The following is a 7,500-nucleotide window of genomic DNA, read 5'->3' on the forward strand; positions in this document are numbered from 1 at the left end:
AGTCAACTGGCTGTCTTGGCAGCCCCACACGGGGGCCTCTGGTAGTCGTGGTGGGTGGCTCTCCAAAGCTGAGATGCTAGCTCCTGGCCCGGGAGACTGGCCTGGCCGAGGTCAGGGTGGTCTTGTGGCAGGCAGCCCAGAGCTTCTTCCCGAAGGACGGAAAGGAAAGCAGAGCTGATGGGAGTTTTGAAGCCACTGTTGTCTGAGCAGGAGCCAGAGGGAGGAGACAGCTAGGAGTGTCAGCAGAGCACCCTGTCTTCCTAGTGGTCGGGCCCTCTCTTCCTTTGCTCTTCTTCATCCTGGGCTCCTCTTCATGCTCCCCCTCCTCCTCCCATGTCCTGATCCCCAGCCAGCAGAGCGGCCTCCCAGGGCCCCTGCTCTCCTCAAGCTCTCCCTGTGCTTCTTGCCTGATTTTCACCTCTCCCATGTCTGTAATCACTGGGGCTTTGGACTAGGTATGCTCTGGATCTAAGGTCTCAGTGGGTCCCCTTTGCAGGACTGGATCTTGTGGCAACAGAGTGTCTCTGTCACTGCCTTGCTGCCTTTCTGCCTTTCTGCCTGCTGGCAGGTCAGTAGGTGTGTCTCCCTCTGCCTTTTCTTTCTTCTTGTTCCTGACTTGCCTTGTCCTTCTGTTTCCTTTTCTTGCCAAAACGGTCATCCTGACTCGTCCAGGGTGTCCTCGGTCCGAGTCCGGGGTTGAGCGGCAGTTGAAATCACTTCACTAGATGTGTCCGGCAGGGCAGGGCACGGTGGTGCTGGGGAGGAGTGTGCTCTGGGGGTGCTTGTGTCCAGACAGGGCTTGGAAGCCGGTGGTGAAAGTCACTGCTGGGTGACGGGTGTCTGGGTGACGGGGGCTTGCTCGGGTCTCGTCCTGTCACGTGGCCTTCCCCTCTGCGGTCTCCCACAAGCAACTTCTCAGCTCTTTGGTGCTTACCTGTGAGGGAGAGGGTCGTGCCGGAGGGAGGAGCTGTGGGTAGGGGAAGGGGGTGGGGTGAGCGTGAGCTGTGTTCTCCATAGGGTGTCACAGGGTGCTGGCTCTGGTGGCCATCCTTAGCTAGGGGGTGTGGTGTGGTGTGGTCCAGGTCCAGGTCCAGGGCACCCACTCGCCCATCCCGGAACAGGTCCCTGCAGCCAGGCAGTCACTATTGGACGGCCCGGGGCACTCCTGAAGCCGCGGGTGGCCGAGGAAGCCCTAGGCTGGGGAAAGGGGTGCTCCCGCTGAGCCTGCGGGCCCCCTCCCCCTTGAGGAGGTGTGGAGAAGTAGCAACTGTCAGGGCAGAGGGCCGGTGGAGAAGAAGGGCAGCGACGGTGGAGAGAGTTTGAGGTCGTGCTGTTGGTGGGTCCTCCCTGGCAGCGAGGAAGGGCCAAGGTGCGTTGGCCCCAGCAGCAGCGTCGGCGCGTGCGGGAAGGGCCGGGTGCTCGGTGGCCGGAAGGCGGGCTGCGAAGTGGGTGGGTGTGGAGGGCGAGAGAGGGCAGGAGCAGGAGGAGCAGCGAGGAGAGACGGGCGCTGTGCGAGCCGAGGTGCTGCAGGGTGGCAGAGGGTAGGGGACGGAGTGGGCTCTAGGAGGGCAGGGGAGGGGATGGGAAGGGAGGGTAGGGGAGGGGAGGGGAGGGAGGCCAGTGTCGGGGCGGCGGGCGCGGGTCCGGCCTGAAGCGGCGGCGGCGAGTGTGAGTTGGGGATGGGAGCGGGCGGCGGGGGTCGGTCGCGCGCCAACGTCCGGGTGGGGCGAGGCATTGAGCGCAGAAGCGGTGCAGGTGCGGCGGCCTAGGCAGCGGCTGCGGCGGCGGCGGCGGCGGCGGCGGCGGTGGTGGTGCGTCGGTGCGGCTCGGTGTGGTGCGAGAGGAGGCGAAGGCTGGGTGAAGAGGGAGGGCGGGAGGCGGGTCGTGGTGTGTGTCGTCATGGCTGTGTAGGTTCGAGTAGGTGTTTTTCGGCGGCGGCTCTCGCCGGTTGTGGTGGCGCACACCGGTAGGATTTGCTGAAGGAGGCAGAGGCAGGAGGATCACGAGTTCGAGGCCAGCCTGGGCTACACAGTTTTTGCTTGGCCTCCGAACCTCCTTCTGCCTTGCCCCACTTTTCCAACTCCCCGCCCGCCACCTTTTGCTTCTGCCCCTTCTCCAGGCTCGCCACCCCCTTCCTACCCTCTCCACCTCCTCAGCCCACCCTGCCCGACACACACCCCACCGTGCTTTGCTCTTCTACCTTCGCCCTCACTCCCCTCCCTCCCTTCCTCCCTCCCTCCCTCCCTCCCTCCCTCCCTCCCTGCACCACCAAGTAACGCCTCCCGCACCCCTACCCCTCCAAACACACACAAACACACAGACACACACAAACACACAGCAAAGCCAGGCCACGCCTTCTCCTCACTGACCCCCTTCTGCGCTCTGACCCCCTTCGCCCACCTGGGCGGCTGGCAGCTCCCTTGCCCAGAAAAGTGCCAAGACAGAACCTTCCCCACCGCCCCAAACCCCTCCTTCGCCCGGTCTTGGATGGGGCCCCGCCCTGCCCCGCCCTGCCCCGCCCCCTGGGTCCTCTTCTCCACCTCCTTTGGGCTCTGGCTTTGCTCTCCTTGGGGTCTCCCTTTCAAGCCCGGCAGCCCCGAGCTCGGAGGCAACAGGGAGACCCTCGCCCTACTTTTCTTCCTCCTTCTTTCCCTCTCTTTTGAAAGGAAACGAGGTTCCTTCTCAGACTTTGCCTGTTGGAGGCGAGCGGCTGCTTGGAACGGTGCCTTCTCGGCCTTGCATCTCCGGAGTGTGCCAGCGACCAGAGGAAGAAAGTGGGTAGAAGGAGCGGAGCGATCGACCCGATTTACAAGGGGATTCGCTGCTCACATCAGAACCTCCTTCCGTCGCGGCTGACCGGGACCGGGACCGGCTAACAGGACTTTGAACACGGAGTCAAGTCAGAGAGCTTTGGGTCAGTTGGGTGGGTGGGTGGGTGGTTCGTGGTTGGGTAGGTGGATAGGTTGGGGGGGTGGATAGGTGGGGGGTGGGGGTGGGAGGGTCGGTTGGTTGGTGTCCTTTCCTTCCAAACCAAAAGGGTGGATGTTCACTTCAGCTGGCCGTGGAAATTCGACAGTCCCAGGGCCCACACTCGCTGAAGCTGACCAAGCAGCCTGTGGTGTGTCTTCTGCTCTGCACTAGCCCGGCTGGGCCGTGGGATACCCTTCCTTAGTCGCTGTTCCTTCCCTGCATCACTTGGAGGATTGAGGGCCGTGGGGGGACGGAGGGGGAGGACAGGAGGGGGACAGGGAGGGGCTCGTGTCCCTGGCCCTGCAGGACCCAGCCGTTTCCCACACACCCTCCCGACCCAGGTCCTTTCCTGCCCTCGGTCCGTGGGTTCGTCCTCCTGTCCCCAGTGCATGCTGTGGAGGAGTAGACACCGTGGAGTATACAGTGTACTGTGTAGACTGGTGTAGACTGTCCACCTGGCTTCACCTTTCTCCTACTGCATGCATTTTCCAGGTGAGAATCTGCCACTGCCCCTGTTGCTGCTGCTGCTGCTGCTGCTGCTGCTGCTGCTGCTGCTGCTGCTGCTGCTCCTAAGTTCCTGCTGCTCTCGTCCCCTTGGCTGCTGCTAGAGCTGCCCTTCCTTCTGCTGCCGGCCTCCTGCTGCTGCTGTCCCTGCTGCTCTTGCTGCTGTTCCTCCTGCTGCTATGCCTGATGCTCCAGCCTCTCCTTTCCCGCCGGCCTCCTGCTGCGGCTGTTCCTCCCACCTCCCGGTCCTGCAACTAACCCTGCTCTCCTCCCTTGGGAAAGCACCTTTGGTGTCTCACCCAGCTCCCCCTATGGGGACGAGGAGAGGAGGTTCCCAAGCGTGTCCTTTCCCTGCCCTCAGCTGGGCTGTTGTACTCAGCTGAACTGGCCATCAGCAGATGGGCAGCTCAGGGAGCCCTCTCTGTCAGCCATAAGTGTCAAGAGGGTCCGGGGCACCCAGGCAGCCTGGGGTGGTGGGGTGGGGTGGTGGTGGTGGTGGTGGTGGTGGTGGTGGTGGTGGTGATGGTGATGGTGGTGGCGGCTGGCAATCGGTCTGGTCTCGTCCTCGGCAGCGGGTGGTCTGGTCTGCTCTGCTCAGACAGCTGAGTCGCCCGAGGGCTGGATTCGCCTGCCCGGCAGGCCTTCTCCTCAGCCTCCCTCTTAGCGACTCTCCCTAGCCAAACTGGGTGGTGGTGATCGAGGGTGACCCCGGCCTCCTCGGCTCCACAGCCCTGAGGGACGCATGGCTCGGTGGCTGGCCTCGGCACGTCGCCCCACGGAGCTTAGGGGTCTTCCTGAGCCAGGGAGACGTGTGGGCAGGGGACACGAAAGGGTCCTGCTCTCTCAAGCCACGGTGGAGCCCCGTCCCAGGCCCACGGCCTAAGCCGCTGCTCCTGAGCCCCTCTGGCACAGTGGCCTGCTGCTCCTGCCCCTCTGCTCCCCCGCAGGCTGTCAGACGCCACACGGGTGCGTGAACACCCTTTCTGCTGCCCACCTGTGAGTCCTTTAGGCCCGATCCGATCCCCTTGCTGCCTGGTCCCTGGGTCCTCCCGCCAGCTGCTGGCCCGTGGGTTGGACACGAGACCCTGCGAGCCTTTCTCGGCCGGCTTCTTGGCCTACTTCCCTCTTGCACAGAGCCTGGGCCCCTTGGCTCTTGCAGGCCGCTGGCGGGACAAGTTTCTACCAGCTTCGGGACCACTCAAGCCTCAGGAGCCTCTGCCCCCTCAATCCCTTGCAGACCACTGCAGCCCTGGCCCTCTAAAGTGGCGGTGGTGGGGTGGCGGTGACCCCTACACCTGGACACACACAGAGAGGGGTCGACTCCTAGCTGCAGGCCCGTGAGCAAGCCGTCTGGGCGGAGGAGGCCAGCAGACCTGGCTGTCCGGGTCCTGCCAGGGACAGGCCTATCCCAGATGCTTGGTGCAATCGGAAGCCGTGCTAGAGGCCCGCAGCACACCCTGAAGTGGGCGTGTGAAGGATGGGGTCCACACGTGGACATACACACAAACACGCACACACACACACACACACACACACACACACACCTGGACGGTGTGCCAAGAGCTCCATACCTTCCATGACACAACCCTGTTGCTTGAAATCTATGTGTCTTGTTCAAAGTGCTTCTGACCTGTCTTGGGAAAGCCGAGACAGAAGAGTGGAAATGCATGGGCAGGCAAAGGGACCTTCATGTCCCCAGGATTCACCATGAAAGCCATGGAAGCAGCTTTCAACAGAAGGTTACCTGGAAGGATGGAAGGATGGAAGGATGGATGGATGGATGGATGGATGGATGGATGGATGATTGGATGGATGGATGGATGGATGGATGGATGGACAGATGTGTGGATGGATGGACAGATGTGTGGATGGACGGATGGATAGATAGGCGAAGGGATGGATGGAGGGAGGGGTGACAGGTAGAAGGGAGGAGCAAATGAGCAGGTGAGGTCAGACGAGAGGCCCCTGTCTTAGTGCCAGTCAACTGGCTGTCTTGGCAGCCCCACACGGGGGCCTCTGGTAGTCGTGGTGGGTGGCTCTCCAAAGCTGAGATGCTAGCTCCTGGCCCGGGAGACTGGCCTGGCCGAGGTCAGGGTGGTCTTGTGGCAGGCAGCCCAGAGCTTCTTCCCGAAGGACGGAAAGGAAAGCAGAGCTGATGGGAGTTTTGAAGCCACTGTTGTCTGAGCAGGAGCCAGAGGGAGGAGACAGCTAGGAGTGTCAGCAGAGCACCCTGTCTTCCTAGTGGTCGGGCCCTCTCTTCCTTTGCTCTTCTTCATCCTGGGCTCCTCTTCATGCTCCCCCTCCTCCTCCCATGTCCTGATCCCCAGCCAGCAGAGCGGCCTCCCAGGGCCCCTGCTCTCCTCAAGCTCTCCCTGTGCTTCTTGCCTGATTTTCACCTCTCCCATGTCTGTAATCACTGGGGCTTTGGACTAGGTATGCTCTGGATCTAAGGTCTCAGTGGGTCCCCTTTGCAGGACTGGATCTTGTGGCAACAGAGTGTCTCTGTCACTGCCTTGCTGCCTTTCTGCCTTTCTGCCTGCTGGCAGGTCAGTAGGTGTGTCTCCCTCTGCCTTTTCTTTCTTCTTGTTCCTGACTTGCCTTGTCCTTCTGTTTCCTTTTCTTGCCAAAACGGTCATCCTGACTCGTCCAGGGTGTCCTCGGTCCGAGTCCGGGGTTGAGCGGCAGTTGAAATCACTTCACTAGATGTGTCCGGCAGGGCAGGGCACGGTGGTGCTGGGGAGGAGTGTGCTCTGGGGGTGCTTGTGTCCAGACAGGGCTTGGAAGCCGGTGGTGAAAGTCACTGCTGGGTGACGGGTGTCTGGGTGACGGGGGCTTGCTCGGGTCTCGTCCTGTCACGTGGCCTTCCCCTCTGCGGTCTCCCACAAGCAACTTCTCAGCTCTTTGGTGCTTACCTGTGAGGGAGAGGGTCGTGCCGGAGGGAGGAGCTGTGGGTAGGGGAAGGGGGTGGGGTGAGCGTGAGCTGTGTTCTCCATAGGGTGTCACAGGGTGCTGGCTCTGGTGGCCATCCTTAGCTAGGGGGTGTGGTGTGGTGTGGTCCAGGTCCAGGTCCAGGGCACCCACTCGCCCATCCCGGAACAGGTCCCTGCAGCCAGGCAGTCACTATTGGACGGCCCGGGGCACTCCTGAAGCCGCGGGTGGCCGAGGAAGCCCTAGGCTGGGGAAAGGGGTGCTCCCGCTGAGCCTGCGGGCCCCCTCCCCCTTGAGGAGGTGTGGAGAAGTAGCAACTGTCAGGGCAGAGGGCCGGTGGAGAAGAAGGGCAGCGACGGTGGAGAGAGTTTGAGGTCGTGCTGTTGGTGGGTCCTCCCTGGCAGCGAGGAAGGGCCAAGGTGCGTTGGCCCCAGCAGCAGCGTCGGCGCGTGCGGGAAGGGCCGGGTGCTCGGTGGCCGGAAGGCGGGCTGCGAAGTGGGTGGGTGTGGAGGGCGAGAGAGGGCAGGAGCAGGAGGAGCAGCGAGGAGAGACGGGCGCTGTGCGAGCCGAGGTGCTGCAGGGTGGCAGAGGGTAGGGGACGGAGTGGGCTCTAGGAGGGCAGGGGAGGGGATGGGAAGGGAGGGTAGGGGAGGGGAGGGGAGGGAGGCCAGTGTCGGGGCGGCGGGCGCGGGTCCGGCCTGAAGCGGCGGCGGCGAGTGTGAGTTGGGGATGGGAGCGGGCGGCGGGGGTCGGTCGCGCGCCAACGTCCGGGTGGGGCGAGGCATTGAGCGCAGAAGCGGTGCAGGTGCGGCGGCCTAGGCAGCGGCTGCGGCGGCGGCGGCGGCGGCGGCGGCGGTGGTGGTGCGTCGGTGCGGCTCGGTGTGGTGCGAGAGGAGGCGAAGGCTGGGTGAAGAGGGAGGGCGGGAGGCGGGTCGTGGTGTGTGTCGTCATGGCTGTGTAGGTTCGAGTAGGTGTTTTTCGGCGGCGGCTCTCGCCGGTTGTGGTGGCGCACACCGGTAGGATTTGCTGAAGGAGGCAGAGGCAGGAGGATCACGAGTTCGAGGCCAGCCTGGGCTACACAGTTTTTGCTTGGCCTCC

This window comes from Meriones unguiculatus, chromosome 3 (assembly GCF_030254825.1).
Source record: "Meriones unguiculatus strain TT.TT164.6M chromosome 3, Bangor_MerUng_6.1, whole genome shotgun sequence".
Classification (NCBI taxonomy): domain Eukaryota; kingdom Metazoa; phylum Chordata; class Mammalia; order Rodentia; family Muridae; genus Meriones; species Meriones unguiculatus.